The sequence below is a fragment of the Orbicella faveolata genome, unplaced genomic scaffold (genome assembly GCF_042242905.1).
Source record: "Orbicella faveolata isolate gen_17 unplaced genomic scaffold, um_ofav_v1 contig_34, whole genome shotgun sequence".
In the NCBI taxonomy this organism is placed as follows: domain Eukaryota; kingdom Metazoa; phylum Cnidaria; class Anthozoa; order Scleractinia; family Merulinidae; genus Orbicella; species Orbicella faveolata.
The window spans coordinates 34,644,538-34,663,659 of NW_028301563.1; positions in this window are offsets into that span (position 1 = coordinate 34,644,538).

Here is a 19,122-nt window from a genome sequence, read left to right on the forward strand (position 1 = left end):
ATTTTTCCTTTGTCCTTTTCATTAAATACCAAAGTCTTCCCGAATGGGTTTAGAACCCGTCGGACTCGGAAATATCGCCCAAGTTCTTGGAAATCGGCCCAAAGTTGTTCAAAATCATGCTGTGCGTAGCCCGGTCTCGGCGACTTTCTTGTCACTAAGTGAGTTAAACAGGGGCAATATTTCGACCAGACTGCTCATAACTAAGCGTTCAAAAATGTTTCCTCTGTCCATTACACTGAAAACCAAAGTCTTCTCGAATTAGTTTAGAGTCTCTAGGACTCGGAAATATCGCCCAAGTTCTTGGACATCGGCCCAAAGATGGTGAAAAAAAAAAAAAAACGCTGCGCGTAGCCTGGTCTCGGCGACTTTCTTGTCACTGAGTTAAACAGAGGCTATATTTCGGTCAGACTGCTCATAATCAAGCTTTCAAAAACTTTTCGTCTCTCCATTTTACTGAAAACCAATGTGTTCCCGAATTATTTTAGAGTCCTTAGGACTCGGAAATAACGCCCAAGTTCTTGGAAATCGGCCCAAAGTTTGTCAAAATCACGCTGCGCGTAGCCCGGTCTCGGCGACTTTCTTGTCACTAAGTGAGTTTAACAGGGGCTATATTTTGACCAGACTGCTCATAACGAAGCGGTCAAAAATTTTTCCTCTGTCCTTTTCACTAAAAACCAAAGTCTTACCGAATTAGTTTAGAGTCTCTGGGACTCGGAAATATCGCCCAAGTTCTTGGAAATCGGACCAAAGTTGGTGAAAGTCACGCTGCGCGTAGCCCGATCTCGGCGCCTTGCTTGTCACTGAGTTAAACATGGGGAAATATTACGGCCAGACTGCTCATAGCCAAGCGTTCAAAAATTTTTCCTCTCTTCATTTCACTGAAAACCAAACTCTTCCCGAATTAGTTTAGAATCCCTGGAACTCGAAAATATCACCTAAATTCTTGGAAATCGGCCCAAAGTTGGTGAAAATCACGTTGCGCGTAGCCCGGTCTCTGCGACATTCTTGTCACTAAGGGAGTTAAACAGGCGCTATATTTCGGCCAGACTGTAAGTAAGTAATTAAGTAACTTTACTTAACCACGGTAGCCGATTCAGCAACCAGGTTGGTATCCATAGGGGTCCTAGGGAATAAAGATATGTACAATCTATAAGATCTAAAAAATTACGTACAATTTAGAAATTTAAGATATGAATAGAAATAATAAAAAACTTAAAAGAAACACGTAACAGGCTAAAATGTACAAATATGATAAAATGTTTATAGATTTCCAAAGGATAACCAAACGTTAAAAAATGTTTCCTCTGCCCATTTCACTGAAAACCAAAGTCTGGCCAAATTAGTTTAGAGTCCCTGGGACTCGGAAGTATCGCCCAAGGTCTTGAAAATCGGCCCAAAGTTGGTGAAAATCACGCTGCGCGTAGCTCGGTCTCGGCGACTTTCTTGTCTCTAAGTGAGTGAAACAGGGGCTATATTTCTGTTAGTAAGCTCGAAACCGTACCGAGCAAGTAATTATTTTTGCGTTAACCATTTCACTGCAAACCAAGGCCATCACGAGTTAGTTTAGAGTCCCTGCAACTGGGAAATATCGCCCAAGTTCTCGAAAATCAAGCCAAGTTGGTTAAAAACAAGGTGCGCGTAAGCCAGTTTCAGCTACTTTTTTAGTGTTAAAATTAAATAGGGCTATATTTTGGGCAGCGAGCTCAAAACCGAGGGTGCAATTTTTTTCCCTTGTCCATTTCACTGCAAACGAAGACCATCACGAGATAGTTTGGAGTCTCTGGGTCTGGAAAATATCGCCCAAGTTTTTGAAAATCAAGCCAAAGTTTGTCAAAATCAAGGTGCGCGTAAGCCGATCTCGGTTACTCTTTTAGTGTTAAAATTAAGTAGCGCTATATTTCGGCCAGCTAGTTCGAAACCGACAGTGCAATTATTTCTTCTCTGTCCATTTCACTGCAAACTAAGGCCATCACGAGTTAGTTTAAAGTCCCTGAGACTGGGAAATATTGCCCAAGTTCTTGGAAATCGAGCCAAAGTTGGCCAAAATTAAGGTGCGCGTAGGGCGGTCTTGGCTACTTTTTCAATGTTGAAATTTAGTGGGGCTATATTTCGGCCAGCAAGCTCGAAACCGAACATGGAATTATTTTTCCCCTGTCCATTTCGCTGGTAACCAAGGCCATCAAGAGTTAGTTTAGAGTCCCTGCGACCGGGAAATATCGCCCAAGTTCTTGGAAATCGAGCCTAAGTTGGTCAAAATTAAAGTGTGCGTGAGCCGGTCTCGGCTACATTTTCAGTGTTAAAATTAAGTGGGGCTATATTGCGGCATGCAAGCTCAAAACCGAACGTGCATGTTTTTACCTGTCCATTTCACTGCAAACCAAGGTCAGCACGAATTAGTTGAGAAGCCCTAGGACTTGGAAATATAACCCTACTTCTTGAAAATCAAACCTAAGTTGGCCAAAATCGAGGTGGGCGTAAGCTGGTCTCGGCTACTTTTTCAGTGTTAAAATTAAGTGGGGTTATATTCCGGCCAGCAATCTCGAAACTAAGAGTGCAGTTATTTTTCCCCTGTCCATTTCACTCCAAACCAAGGCCATCAAGAGTTAGTTTAGAATCCCTAACACTTGGAAATATCACCCAAGTTCTTGGAAAGCAAGACAAAGCTGTTCAAAATCAAGGTGGCGAAAGGCGGTCTCAGGTACTTTTTCAGAATTAAAATTAGCTGGGGCTATATTTCGGCCAGCAAGCTCGAAACCGAGCGTGCAATTATTTTTCCCCTGTCCATTTCAGTGCAAACCAAGGCCATCACGAGTTAGTTTAGAGTCCCTGGGATTGGGAAATATCGCTCAAGTTCTTAAAAATAAAGCCTAAGTTGGTCAAAATCAAGGTGCGCGTTGGCCGGTCTCGGCTACTTTTTCAGTATTGAAATTAGGTGGGGCTATATTTCGGCCGGAAAGCTCGAAACCGAGCGTGCATTTACTTTTCCCCTGTCCATTTTACTGCAAACCAAGACCATCACGAATTAGTTTAGAGTCCTTGGGAGTGGGAAAGACTTTCAGTGAAATAAAAAGGCGAAAAACTTTTAAACGCTTGGTTATGAGCAGTCTGGCCGAAATATAGCCTCTGTTTAACTCAGTGACGAGAAAGTCGCCGAGACCGGGCTACGCGGAGCGTTATATTGATTAACTTTGGCTCGATTTCCAAGAACTCGGGCGATATTTCCCAGTCCCAGGAATTCTAAACTAACTCGTAATGACCTTGATTTTCAGTGAAATGGACAGAGGAAAAATGTTTGAACGTTTGGTTATGAGCCGTCTGGCCGAATTATGGGCCCTGTTTATCTCACCAGACCGGGCTACGCGCACCGTGATTTTGACCAATTTTTGGTTGATTTCCAAGAACTTTGGCGATATTTCTCAGCCCTAGGGACTCTAAACTAATTCGAGAAGACTTTGGTTTTCAGTGAAATAGACAGAGAAAATATTTTTGAACACTTGGTTATGAGCAGTCGGGGCGAAATAGACCCACGTAATGTCTAGAAAGTCGACCAGACCGGGCTACGCGCAGCGTGATTTTGACCATCTTTGGGTGGATTTTCAGGAATTTCACCGATATTTCCAAGTCCCAGGGACTCTAAATTAAATTGGGAGGGCTTTGGTTTTCAGTGAAATAGGCAGAGGAAAAATTTATGAACGCTTGGTTATAAGCAGTGTGGCCGAAATATAGCAACTAAGTGACAAGAAAGTCGCCGAGACCGACCTACGTGCAGGGTGATTTGACCAACTTTGGGTCGATTTCCAGGAACTTGGGTGATATTGCCGAGTCCGAAACACTGTAAACTAAGTCGAGAAAACTTTGTTTTCCAGTAAAATGGACAGAGAAAAAATTTTGAACGCTTGGTTATGAGCAGTCTGGCCAAAATATAGCCCCTTGTCAACTCACTTAGTGACTAGAAAGTCGTCGAGAGCGGGCAACGCACGGCGAGATTTTGACCAACTTTGAGTCGATTTCCAGAAACTTAGGCGATATTTCCCAGTCCCAGAGACTCTAAACTAAGTCGGGGAAACTTTGGTTTTCAGTGAAATTGACAGAGGAAAACTTTTTAAACGCTTCCTTTGGAGCAATCTGGCCGAAATACAGCCCCACTTAATTTTAAGGCTTAAAAAGTATCCGAAAGCGCCTTGCGCGCAGCGTGATTTTGACAACTTTGGGTCGATTTCCAGGAACATGGACGATATTTTCCAGTCCTAGGGAGTCTAAACTACTTCGAGAAGACTTTGGTTTTCAGTGAAATGGACAGTATAAAAATCCTAGAACCCTTGGTTATGAGCAGTCTGGCCGAAATATAGCCCCTCTTCAACTCAGTGAGTAGAAAGTTCCTAAGACCGTGGTACGTGCAGCGTGATTTTGACCATATTTAGGTCGATTTCTAGGAACATGAGCCATATTTCCAAGTCCTAAGGTCTCTAAACTAATTCGGGAAGACTTTGGTTTTTAGGGAAATGGACAGAGGAAATATCTTTGAACGCTTGTTTATAAGAAGTCTGGTCGAAATATTGCCCCTTTTTAACTCAGTGACTAGAAAGTCGCCAAGACCGGGCTACGCGCAACGTGATTTTGACCAACTTTGGGTCGATATCCAAGAACTTGGACAATATTTCCCAGTCCTATCTACTCTAAACTAATTGGAGCAGAGTTGGTTTTCAGTGAAATGGACAGAGGAAAAATTGTTCAACGCTCACTTAGGAGCAATCTGGCCGAATGTTAACGGACTTAGTGATTTTGATTAGAAAGTCGCCGAGACCGGCCTACGCGCAGCTTGATTTTCACCAATTTTGGGCCGATTTCCAGAAACGTGGGCGATATTTTCCAGTCTTAAGGACTCTAAACTAATTCCAGCAGACTTTGGTTTTCAGTAAAATGGGGAGAGGAAAAATTTTTCAACACTTACCTAGGTGCAATCTGCCCGAAATATTAACTCCGAACCGTTAATGACTATGACTAGAAAGTGGCCGAGACAGGCCTACGGGCAAAGTGATTTTCACCGACTTTGGGTCGAGTTCCAGGAACTTGGGCGATATTTTCCAGCCCTAGGGACTCTAAACTAGTTCAAGAAGACTGGTTTTCAGTGAAATGGACAGAGGAAAAATGTTTGAACGCTTACTTAGGAGCAATCTGCTCAAAATTATACATGCAGCGTAATTTTGACAGACTTTGGCTTAACTTCCCGAAACTTGGAGGATAATTTCCAGTCCGGGGGACTCAAAACTAACTCGTGATGGCCTTGGTTTGCAGAGAAATGGACAGAGGCAAAACAATCGCACGCTCGGTTTCGAGCTTCTAGGCCGAAATAGAGCTCCACTTCATTTTAAGACTGAAAGAGTAGCCGAGACCGCCTTACGCGCATCGTGATTTTGACCAACTTTGGGTCGATTTCCCGGAACTTGGGGGATATTTTCTAGTCCCGGGGACTCTAAATTAACTCCTGATGGCCTTGGTTTTCATTGAAATGGACAGAGGAAAAATATCTGAAGGCTCGGTTGCGAGGTTCTAGGCCGAAATACAGCCCCACTTCATTTTAAGACTGAAAGAGTAGCGGAGACCGCCTTACGCGTAGCCTGATTTTGACCAACTTTGGCTCGATTTCCCGAAACTTGGGGATATTTCTCAGTCCCGGGCACTCTAAACTAACTCGTGATGGCCTTGGTTTGCAGAGAACTGGACACAGGTAAAACGACCGCACGCTCGGTTTCGAGCTTCTAGGCCGAAATATAGCCCCACTTCATTTTGAGACTGAAAGAGTAGCCGAGACCGCCTTACGCGAAGCGTGGTTTTGACCAACTCTGCCTCGATTTCCCGGAACTTGGGGGTATTTTCCAGTCCCGGGGACTCTAAACTAAGTCGTGATGGTCTTGGTTTGCAGAGAAATGGACACAGGTAAAACGATCGCACGCTGGCTTTGGAGCGAATTTCTAGCTCCAAAATAGCCCCACTTCATTTTAAGAACGGAAAAAGGTAACCGAGACCGCCTTACGCGCATCGTGATTTTGACCAACTTTGGCTCGAGTTCCCGGAACTTGGGGGCTATTTTCCAGTCCCGGGGACTCTAAACTAACTCCTGATGGACTTGGTTTGCAGAGAAATAGACACAAAGGTAAAACGATCGCACGCTCCGTTCCGAGCTTCTAGGCCGATATGTAGCCCCACTGCACTTTAAGAGTGAGAAAAGGAAGCTGACACCGCCCTACGCGCAGGGCGACTTTCACCATCTTTGGGTCGATTTCCAGGACCTTGTGGTATAATTTCCAGTCCCGGAGACTCTAAACTAACTCCTGATGGGCTTGGTTTGCAGAGAAACGGACACAGGTAAAACGATGGCACGCTCGGTTCCGAGCTTCTAGACCGAAATATAGCCCAACTTCATTTTAAGACTGAAAGAGTAGCTGAGACCGCCTTACGCGCATCGTGATTTTGACCACCTTTGGCTCGATTTCCCGGAACTTGGGGGGTATTATTCAGTCGCGGGATCTCTAAAGTAACTCGTGATGGCCTTGGTTTCAAGAAAAATAACGACAGGGAAACGATGGCACGCTCAGTTTCAAGCTTCTAGGCCGAAATATAGCCCCACTTCGTTTTAAGACTGAAAGGGTAGCCGAGACCGCCTTATCCGCATCGTGATTTTGACTACTTTTGCCTCGATTTCCCGGAAATTGGGGGATTTTTTCCAGTCCCGGGAACTCTAAACTAACTCCTGAAGGTATTGGTTTGTAGAGAAATTGACACAGGTAAAACAAACGCACGCTCGGTTTCGAGCTCCTAGGCCGAAATATAGCCCCACTGCACTTATAGAGTGAGAAAAGGTATCTAAGACCGCCCAAAGTGCAGGGCGATTTCAACCATCTTTGGGTGCTTTTCCAGGAACTTGTGGGATATTTTCCATTCCCAGGGACTCTAAACTAACTCCTGATGGACTTCGTTTGCAGAGAAACGGACAAAGGTAAAACAATCCCACGCTCGGTGGCCAGCTTCTAGGCCGCAATATAGCCCCACTTCATTTTAAGACTGAAAGGGTAACCGAGACCGGCTTACTTGGGGATATCTTTTAGTCCCGGGGACTCTGAACTAACTCCTGATGGTCTTGGTCTGCAGTGAAATGGATACAGGAAAACTTCTTGAACGCTCAGTTTCGATTTTCTAGGCCGAATTATAGTCCCACTTCACTTTAAGACTCATAGTGTAGCAGAGACCACCTTGCGCGCATCGTGATTTTCACCAACTTCGGCTCGATTTCCGGGAACTTGGGGGATATTTTCTAGTCTCGGGGACTCTAAACTAACTCCTGAGGGCCTTGGTTTGCAATGAAATGGAAACAGCAAAACTTTTTGAACGTTCGGTTTCGAGCTTCTGGGCCGAAATATAGCCCCACTTTACTTTAGGACTCATAAAGTAGCCAAAACCGCCTTGCGCGCATCCTGATTTTGACCAGCTTCGGCTCCTCCTCCAGGAACTTGGCGCATATTTTTAAGTCCCGGGAACTCCAAACTAACTCCTCATGGCCTTGGTTTGCAGTGAAGAGGACACAGCAAAACTTTTTGAACGGTCACTTTCGAGCTTCTGGGCCGAAATATAGCCCCACTTTACTTTAAGACTCATAGCGTAGCCGAGACCGTCTAACCCGAATCGTGATTTTCATCATTTCGGCTCGATTTCAAGGAACTTGGCGGATATTTTTTAGTCTCGGGGACTCTAAAATAACTGCTAATGGCCTTGGTTGGCAGTGAAATGCACACAGCGAAACTTTTTTAATGCTCACTTTCGAGCTTCTGGACCGAAATATAGCCCCACTTCACTTCAAGGCTCATAGAGTAGCCGAGACCGCCTTCCACGCATTGTAAATTTCACCTACTTCGGGCTCGATTTCCCGGAACTTCGGGGATATTTTCCAGTCCCGGGGACTCTAAACTAACTTCTGATGGGCTTGGATTGCAATAAAATGGACACAGCAAAACTTTTTGAACGCTTACTTTCGATCTTCTGGGATGAAACATTGCCCCACTTCACTTTAAGGGTCATAGAGTAGCCGAGACCGCGTTGCGCGCATCGTTAATTTCACCAACTTCGGCTCGATCTCAAGGAACTTGGGGGATATTTTGAAGTCCAGCGGACTCTAAACTAACTCCTGATGGCCTTGGTTTGCAGTGAAAGGGAGACAGCAAAACATTTTGAACGCTCACTTTCGAGCTTCTTGGCCGAAATATAGCCCCTCCTCACTTTAAGACTCATAAAGTAGCCAAAACCGGCTTGCGCACATCGTGATTTTGACCAACTTCGGCTCGATCTCAAGGAACTTGGAAAATATTTTTAAGTTCCGGGGACTCCAAACAAACTCCTGATGGCCTTGGTTTGCAGTGAACTGGACACAGGAAAACTTTTCGAACGGTCACTTTGCAGCTTCTGGGCCGAAATATAGCCCCACTTCACTTTAACAGCTTCTGCCTGAGAGACCGGGGCAAACTTTGAAATGAAGGTCGGCTGATTTCGCTTAAATTTGGTACACAAAGTTGTTATGTGAACTTATGTGATATGCCAAAGTTTTAGGCTCAATGACCCTTTTTTACCAGAGTTCTGGACATCAGCCCCTCAGGGGTCCCCACAGGCTGATTTCCAGTGTAATTTTGGCCACTTTTCAATCTCTCTTTTAGCAACGTAAAAGTAACTTCAGGGAAAACCAAAACCATATTTGTAATGCCCTGCCCTTAGGCGTTTCTGGGTGAAAACCTTAGCTCACGGGAACTTTTCGTTAGCTTGTGGCCGTTATCATAGCTTGGTCCTATTCGAAGCATATCGGAAGCAACCGGAAATGGCCTATTTTTCAGACTGCATATTTTCCATGCCCACGTTTTATATCTTGAAATCTTAGTATCCTTGCAAAGTTCAGCCCTTAGTTTAGTAATATCAAGAAAAAAATACTAAGGTTGAGGCTTTTTTTTACAACGAAACAATTTAAGAGAAATTACCTACTACGCACTTCCTGTCAAAGTCTTAATTCCTTAGTAGGAGGGATTTTTAGACACCAGCCGCACAATTAACAAACAATCAGTGATTCCAAAGTAGATTATTTAAAGGAAATATATTTCCAAACCAATAACTAGAAATTGATTTTCCTACTGACGGATTTGGAACTAAATTTTACACAGCATTTGTACCCTGTACCCAGGGTACTGGAAGGTGAGGGGGGAGTTTAAATGTTGATAACAAGAAAAGTAATCAAAATACGTTGAAACAAGTTGTATTACTGAGTGTATAAGTTAGGTGGGAAAAGCTGAGCCAAAAAAAGTGTTATTCATGGAACTCTGCCTTGTCTCCATGGCAACCTTGGTTTGTCAGGCATTATACTAAGTTTGAGTTTTCTCATCTAATTCTCTTTTTTTAATTTTTTTTATTGACGTTTTCAAGTTTTTTGAGACAAACAGTTTTTTGCACCTTTTTATTCCTTTAGTACCTTCTCTCTTCCTTTTTAATTTTGTTATAATTGGCAAAAACGATATTTTGACTTCATGGAATAGTCATGAAATCCAGACTGGTGGATTCAATATGACGGATGTTTTGGAATTTATGACATTCTAACGTCGCGTGCCTTCATAGCTGACTATTCACCATTATTAGAATTTTAAGCCGTGAGTCTTTTTCTCCTTTCCCCTTCCAGAAGATCACAAGTGTCTTGTGTGACTATTGGTACTGAAATTTCCGATTTAATTGCGACACACCCAGAGGTGCTTTCCTTCAAGCTTTGGTCTTTGCTTCTCTTTCGTGTCGATTCTAAATACGAATACCATCGTTACGATAGAGACTGTAAGTAATTAAACCTCGTAATACAATAGAGGGCCAGATTATTTCCTATTTTAGCGGGGAGATTACAATGTTTGAGCATGACACGCGAAGCGTCTCCGCTGTGATTTAATACAGATATTTGGCATGTGAAACTACTTAATTCATCTCCAAGCGCTTTCGATTAGGCATCGAAAATATTTGCAATTGACTAGTAAGTGGGTAGACAATTTTATTTAGAGATATTTTCTTCAAATGTGTATGCAGATGATGATGGAACAACGATCCTTGAACCAGTGGAACGAATTAAAGACATTAACGTGTACAAAAAAATCTTGGAACATGCAAAATAAATTTATGTCAAGAACATGCATGCAGTCACTCTACCCTAGGATACTTATTGCAATAGCTATTACAATGCCTGAAATATGCTATCTGAAACATAAGCGGTAACCTTTTTCAGTTTTTTCAATTTCTTTTTTCTCCTTGATGAAAAGGGTGTTGACATGGCCCACTTTGGTCACGCAAACAGGTGAATTTTCCGTGGTGACGTGGGCAAAACGCAATCTTCTTTAATTCATACTTTAACTTCCATTCAGGGAAGTTGTCAACTCTGTGAGACGCGGCCGGTTTATTACCACCAGTGCCCAATTTAATTTGACCAGCAGGTGGGTAACATCTCGATCTAACGTCGCTATTGGGAGAGTCACAGCAGGCTCTGATGGCTTATTATCTCATGCCCCGCGTATGTCATCTTCTTTCCAAAAGGGACATCGTATACTCATGGTTTTAGTTTTCCAGGAGATTAAATTGTAATAGCCAGACTTTCGCTCCTCTGCCTTTCAAGCTCAGTCAAATAAAACAAATTCCCTGACAGACTAAATGGAATTAATAAGTTTAATTAATTGATCGCAGATAGTTTCTTTTCTTGTAAATAAACAGTCCAGCCGGCAATATGTCCATATGCCGGCTGTATATTTATATCACGGTTGCATTTTTATCCTTTCACGACAGACTGAAGTAAACATGTATCGTAGTAGCGCATTCGGATTCTATACAAAATTGGCAACTGCCTAGCGCATAGCACGGTTGTGGCCTAATGGCTAGCAGGCTGGACTCCGGATCGAGCGCTCCTGGTTACTAAGGCGTGGCCATGTCGTCTTGGGAAAGGCAATTTTCGTCCCGTGGCCTCTCTCCACCCAGATGTATAAATGGGAACCGGTGATTATCATCCTGTCCAGGGAAGAAGAGCAATGACGAATTTAAGTTCCAGCAGGTATGAGGCACTGGACCTTGTGACGACGTACCATATCATCTACAGCAAGCATACTGGTCGTACTGGGGATTATAGCTTCTTATTATGGAAATCGAAGTTAAGACCCAGCAATTCTACAGCTAGGGGTGCCATAAGCAGTAGTCTTTGGATATACGCAGTACACCGATTTAGTCTGGTTGCCACTATGGATCTGTGCTGACTAAGAAAGCAACAAAAGGAAAATCCTGATAGAGAAAGGGAAAGTGTGCCAATAAGTAATTCTCTGGTAATTTGGTCAGACATTCAGCGACTTGGCAGGAAAAACGGGTCGTCTTGGATGTCCTCAATTTATAATACCTTGGCCGTTTCCACTGGGGGACCGGGTATGAATAAATACTCTGTAACATATCCATTCGTTCTTCGGGTTCTCATGCAAGTTCTATACCTAATCATTCTCTGTAGTATCAAGGAGATTAATCTAGATGAGAAAAAACAAATTTCCAATTCAATCCTAGCCAGCAAACTACAGATAAGTTGGCATGTCATGACCTCACTACATACGGTATGAACCAACCTGAATTTTCATTATTTGCAACAACGCACTCATGGGGCTAAGGTTTTCAATGTTGCTTCACTTTTAAGGGATTATAAGAAAGGGGCATGCCTCTAAACCTGAAGCCAAGTAAGCGTTTATAGCAAGTGAATTTATCTAGACACTTTGCATACAGACTGGAATAGTGAGACTGCATTTTGTGTTAGACAACTAGCTATAATTATATTCGAAATTTATTTCAGTTTTAAAGCGATTTTCAAGTAGTGCTACGAGAGACGTCATTGCATTTAGAGTGACTGATAAGTTGTTTTTCTTCAGAAAAGATGCCCCAGACAAGTGGATTCTGATACGAAATGGGACCACAAAGCTTGGCTTATTTCCTGATTTAATTGGCGCTTCATTACTCGATGCCACAGACTTGTTTCGTTGAACGGATTGAATGCTAAATATAAACTTAACATTGTAGTTTGGAGCAAAAAAGATGCAATGGTGCATTGTGATTAACCAGCAAGAGATGGATTGTTAGGTATATATATGTATTTTTTTCTCAACGACACCATTATCCGTAATTTTCAAGACTTCTTCCACAAAATTCATAACTGTTGCCGGGCCAAAATCTGATCGGTCCTAAAAAACTCACATGAAAATTTCTGTTTAACAGCAAGTATTTTGGATTACAATTAAATTCAGAGTCTCTAATTCATAACTTAGAAGAAAAAAGGTGTTAATCGAAATTAAATGGCTGATATTTACAGACACGCTTTGTTGAAACTTTAAGCGGAAGTGGCCTGGTTAGTAATCTTCTCGTAAGTTTTGTCTTAGTAAAGAAGCCTCAACCTTAATATTTTTTCCTTGATATTACTAAACTAAGGGCTGAACTTTGCAGAAATACTAAGACTTCATGATATAAATCATGAGCATGGAAAATATGCAGTCTGTAAAACAGGCCATTTCCAGTTGCTTCTGATATGCTTCAAATTGGACCAAGTTATGATAACAGCCACAGGGTAACAAAAAATTCCCGTGACCTAATGTTTTTACCCATATAAGCCTAAGAATACGGCATTACAAATATGGTTTTGGTTTTCCCTGAAATCAATTATATGTCGCTAAAAGAGAGATTGAAAAGTGGCCAAAATTACACTAAAAATCAGCCTCTGGGGACCCCTGAGGGGCTGAAATCCAGAACTCGGCTAAAAGGGGGTCGTTGAACCTGAAACTTTGGCATGTTACATATTTCCACATAACGACTTTGTGTACCAATTTTAAGCAAAATCGGCCGACCTTCATTTCCAAGTCTGCCCCGGTTTCTCAGGCAGAAGCTCTTAAGACTCATAGAGTAGCCAAGACCGTCTTGCCCGCATCGTGATTTTAATCATTTCGGCTCGATTTCAAGGAACTTGGGAGATATTTTTCAGTCTCGGGGACTCTAAAATAACTCCTAATGGCCTTGGTTTGCAGTAAAATGGACACAGCAAAACTTTTTTAACGCTCACTTTCGAGCTTCTGGGCCGAAATATAACCCAACCTCACTTCAAGGCTCATAGAAGAGCTGAGACCGCCTTGCACGCATCGTAAATTTCACCAACTTCGGCTCGATTTCCCGGAACTTTGGGGATATTTTGAAGTCCCGGGGACTATAAACTAACTCCTGATGGCCTTGGTTTGCATTGAAATGGACACAGCAAAACTTTTTGAACGCTCACTTTTGAGCTTCTGGGCCGAAATATAGCCCCACTTCACTTTAAGACTGAAAGAGTAGCCGAGACCGTCTTACGCGCATCGTGATTTTGACCAACGTCTTCTCAATTTTCCGGAACTTAGGAAATACATTCCACTCCCGGGCACTATAAACTAACTCCTGATGGCCTTGGTTTGCAATAAAATGGACACAGCAAAACTTTTTGAACGCTCACTTTTGAGCTTCTGGGCCGAAATATAGCCCCACTTCACTTTAAGACTGAAAGAGTAGCCGAGACCACCTTACGCACATCGTGATTTTGACCAACTTCGGCTGGATTTACCGGAACTTGGGGGATATTTTCCAGTCCCGAGGACTCTTAAGTAACCCCTGATGGCCTTGGTTTGCATTGAAATGGATACAGCAAAACTTTTTGAACGCTCACTTTTGAGCTTCTGGGCCGAGATATAGCCCCACTTCACTTTAAGACTGAAAGAGTAGCCGAGACCGTCTTACGCGCATCGTGAGTTTGACCAACGTCTTCTCGATTTTCCGGAACTTGGGAAATACATTCCACTCCCGGGGACTCTAAACTAACTACTGATAGCCTTGGTTTGCAGTGAAATAGACACAGTAATTTTTTTTGAGCTTTGAGCTTGTGGACCGAAATAGAGCCCCACTTCACTTTAAGACTGAAGGAGTAGCCGACATCGCCTTAAGCGCACCGTGATTTTGACCAACTTCGGCTCGATTTGCCGGAACTTGGGGGATATTTTCCAGTCCCGGGGACTCTAAACTAACTCCTGATTGTCTTGGTTTTCAGTGAAATGGACACAGCGAAACTTTTTGAACGCTCACTCTCGAGCTTCTGGACCGAAATATAGCCCCACTTTACTTTAAGACTGAAAGAGTAGCCGAGACCGTCTTGCGCAAATCGTGATTTTGACCAACTTCGGGTCGGTTTCCCGGAACTTGGGGGATATATTCCATTTCCGCGAGCTCTAAACTAACTCCTGATGGCCTTGGTTTTCAGTGAAATGGACAAAGGAAAGCTTTTTGAACACTCTCTTTGTAGCTTCTGGGCCGAAATAGAATCCCACTTCACTTTCAGACTGAAATAGTAGCCGAGACCGCCTCACGCGCATCGTGAGTTAGACCAAGTTCAGCTCGATTTCACGCAACTTTTGGTATATTTTCCAGTCCGGGGGACTCTAAACTAACTCCGGATGGCCTTGGTTTGCACTGAAATGCGCACAGCATAAATTTTTGAACGCCCACTTTGGAGCTTCTGGGCCGAAATATAGCCCCACTTCACTTTAAGACTGAAAGAGTAGCCGAGATCGCCTTACGCGCATCGTGATTTTGACCATTTTCGGATCGATTTCTCGGAACTTGGGGGATATTTTCCAGTCCCGGGGACTCTAAACTAACTCCTGATCGCCTTGCTTTGCATTGAAATGGACAGAGCAAAACTTTTTGAACGCTCACTTTCGAGCTTGTGGGCCGAAATATAGCCCCACTTTACTTTAAGACTGAAACAGTAGCCGAGACCGCATTTCGCGCATCGTGATTTTGACAAACTTCGGCTCGCTTTCCCGGAACTTGGGGAATATTTTCCAGTCCCGGGGTTCCTAAACTAAGTCCTGATGGCCTTGTTTTGAAGTGAAATGGACACAGCAAAACTTTTTGAACGCTCACTTTCTAGCTTGTTTGCCGAAATATAGGCACACTTGACTTTAAGACTGAAACAGTAGCCGACACCACGTTACGCGCATCATGAATTTGATCAACTTCGGCTCCAATTCCCGGGACTTAAGGGATATGTTCCAGTCCCGGAGACTCTAAACTAACTCCTGATGGCCTTGGTTTGCATTGAAATGGACACAGCACAATTTTTTGAACGCACACTTTCGAGATTGTGGGCCGAAATATAGCCCCACTTCACTTAAGACTGAAAGAGTAGCCGAGACCGCCTTGCTCGCATCGTGAGTTTGACAAACTTCCGGTCGATATTCCGGAACTTGGGGGATATTTTCCAGTCCCAGCAACTCTAAACTAACTCCTCGTGGCCTTGGTTTGCAGTGAAATGGACAGAGCAAAACTTTTTGAACGCTCACCTTCGAGCTTCCTGGCCGAAATAAAGCCCCACTTTACTTTAAGCTTAAAGAGTAACCGAGACCACCTTACGCGCATTGTGATTTTGACAAACTTCGGGTGGATCTCCCGGAACTTGGGGAACATTTTCCAGTCCCTTGGACGCTAAACTAAGTCCTGATGGCCTTGTTTTGCAGTGAAATGGACACAGCAAAACTTTTTGAACGCTCACTTTCGAGCTTGTGGGCCGAAATATAGCCACACTTTACTTTAAGACTGAAACAGTAGCCGAGACCGCACTTCGCGCATCGTGATTTTGATCAACTTCGGCTCGCTTTCCCGGAACTTGGGGAATATTTTACAGTCCCGGGGACCCTAAACTAACTTTTGATAGCTTTGGTTTGCAGTGAAATGCACACAGCAAAACTTTTTGAACGCTCACTTTCGAGCTTCTGGACAGAAATATAGTCCGACTTCACTTTAAGACTGAAAGAGTAGCCGAGACCGCTTTGGGAGCATCGTGATTTTGACCAACTTCAGCTCGATTTACCGGAACTTGGGAAATATTTTCCAGTCCCAGGGACGCTAAACTAACTCGTGATGGCCTTGTTTTTCAGTCAAAGAACACAGCAAAACTTTTTGAAGGCTCACTTTCGGGCTTGTGGGCCGAAATATAGCCCCACTTCACTTTAAGACTGAAAGAGTAGCCGATACCGTCTTGCGCGCATCGTGCTTTTGACCAACGTCTTCTCGATTTTCCGGAACTTGGGAAATATATTGCAGTCCCGGAGACTCTAAACTAACTCCTGATGGCCTTGGTTTGTAGTGAAATGGACACAGCAAATTTTTTGCAGCGTTCACTTTGGAGCTTCTGGGCCGAAATAGAGCCCCACTTCACTTTAAGACTGAAAGAGTAGCCGAGGCCGCCTTAGGCGCATCGTAATTTTGACCAACTTCGGCTTGAGTTGCCAGAACTTAAAAGATATTTTCCACTCCTGGGGACTCTAAACTAACTCATGATGGCCTTGGTTTTCAGTGAAATCGAGAGGAAAACTTTTTGAACGCTCACTTTCAAGCTTCTGGACCGAGATATAGCCTTACTTCACTTTCAGACTGAATGAGTAGCCGAGACCGCCTTACCCGAACCGTGATTTTGACCAACTTCATCTCGATTTCGCGGAACTTGGAGGATATATTCCAGTTCCGGGGACTGTAAACTACTTCCTGAGGGCCTTGCTTTGCAGTGAAATGGACACAGCATAACTTTTTGAACGCTCACTTTCGAGCTTCTGGGCCAAAATATACAGCCACGTCACTTTAAGACTAAAAGAGTAGCCGAGACTGCTTTACGCGCATCGTGATTTTCACAAACTTCGGCTCGATTTCCCGGAACTTGGGAGATATTTTGATGTCCCGGAGACTGCAAACTAACTCCTGATGTGGCTTGGTTCACGGTGAAATGGACACAGGAAAACTTTTTGAACTTTCACTTTCGAGCTTCTAGGCCGAAATATAGCCCGAGTTCACTTTAAGAATGAAAGAATAGCCGAGACCGCCTTACGCGCATCGTGACTTTGACCAACTTTGGCTCGATTTCCCAGGAAATGGGGAATATTTTCCGGTACTGGGGACTCTAAAGTAACTCCTGATTGCCTTGGTTTGCATTGAAATGGAGAGAGCACAACTTTTTCAACGCTCCCCTTCGGGCTTCTGAGCCGAAATATAGCCCCACTTCAGTTTAAGACTGAAAGAGTAGCCGAGACCGTCTTACGCGCATCGTGATTTTGACCAACTTCGGCTGGATTTCCCGAAACTTCGGGGATATATTCAAGTTCAAAGGACTCTAAACTGACCCCTGATGGCCTTGGTCTGCAGTGAAATGGACACAGCAAATTTTTTTGAACGCTTACTTTCGAAATTCTGGGCCGAAATATAGCCCCACTTCACTTTAAGACTGAAATAGTAGCCGAGACCGTCTTAGACGCATCGTGATTTTGACCAACTTCGGGTTGAGTTGCCAGAACTTAAGGGATAATTTTTAGTCCCGCGGACTCTAAACTAACTCATGATGGCCTTGGTTTTTAATTAAATTGAGAGAGCAAAACTTTTTGAACCCTCACTTTCGAGCTTCTGGGCCGAAATATACAGCCACGTCACTTTAAGACTAAAAGAGTAGCCGAGACTGCTTTACGCGCATCGTGATTTTGACAAACTTCGGCTGGATTTCCCGGGACTTGGGGGATATTTTGATGTCCCGGACACTGTAAACAATCTGCTGATGTGGCTTGGTTTGCGGTGAAATGGACACAGGAAAACTTTTTGAACTTTCACTTTCGAGCTTCTGGGCCGAAATATAGCCCCAGTTCACTTTAAGAATCAAAGAGTAGCCGAGACCGCCTTACACGCATGGTGATTTTGACAAAATTCGGCTCGATTTCCCCGAACTTGGACGATATTTTCCAGTCCCGAGGAGTCTAAACTAACTCCTGATGGCCTTGGTTTGCAGTGAAATGAAGAAGGTAACATTTTTTGAACGCTTATTTTCGAGCTTCTGGGATGAAATATAGTCCCATTTCAGTTTAAGACTGAAAGAGTAGGCGAGACCGCCTTACGCGCATCGTGATTTTGAGCAACTTCCACTCGATTTTCTAGAATTTTGGCGATATTTTCAAGTCCCGGGGACTCTAAACTAACTCCTGATGGCCTTGGTTTGATGTGAAATGGACGCAGGAAAACTTTTTTAACGCTCAGTTTCGAGCTTCTGGGCCGAAATCCAACCGTACTTCACTTTAAGACTGAAATAGTAGCCGAGACCTCCTTACGAGCATCGTGATTTTGACCCAGTTCAGCTCGATTTCCCGGAACTTGGGGGATATTTTCCAGTCCGGGGGACTTTAAACTAACTCCTGATGGCCTTTATTTGCAGTTAAATGCACAAAGCGTAACTTTTTAAAGGTTCACTTTCGAGCTTCTGGGCCGAAATATAGCCCCACTTTACTTTAAGACTGAAAGAGTAGCCGAGACCGTCTTACGCGCATCGTGATTTTGACCAACTTCCGTTGGATTTCCCGGAACTTCGGGGATATATTCCAGTCCCGGGGACTCTAAACTAACTGCTGATGGCCTTGGTTTGCACTGAAATGGACACAGCACATTTTTTTGAACGCTCACTTTCGAGCTTCTCGGCCGAAATATAGCCCCACTTAACTTTAAGACTGAAAGAATAGCCGAGACCGCCTTACGCGCATCGTGATTTTGGGATACTTCGGCTCGATTTCCCGGAAATAGGGGGATATTTTCCAGTACCCGGGACTCTAAGCTAACTCCTGATGGCCTTGGTTTGCAGTGAAATGGACACAGGAACACTTTTTGAACGCGCACTTTCGAGCTTGCTGGCCGAAATATAGCCCTACATCTTTTTAAGACTGAAAGAGTAGGCGGGAGCGCCTTACGCGCATTGTGATTTTGAGGATCTTCGGCTCGATCTGGCGAAACTTGGGAGATATTTTCCAGTCCCAAAGTCTCTAAACTCACTCCTGATTGTCTAAGATGTGAGTGAATTAGACACAAAAATTTTTCAACCCTTACTTTCGAGCTTCTGGAGTTAAATCTAAGCCCACTTTACCTTAAGACTGAAAGAGTAGCCGAGACCCCCTTAAGCGCATCGTGATTTTGACTAACTTCGGGTGGATTTCCCGTAACTTGGGGGAT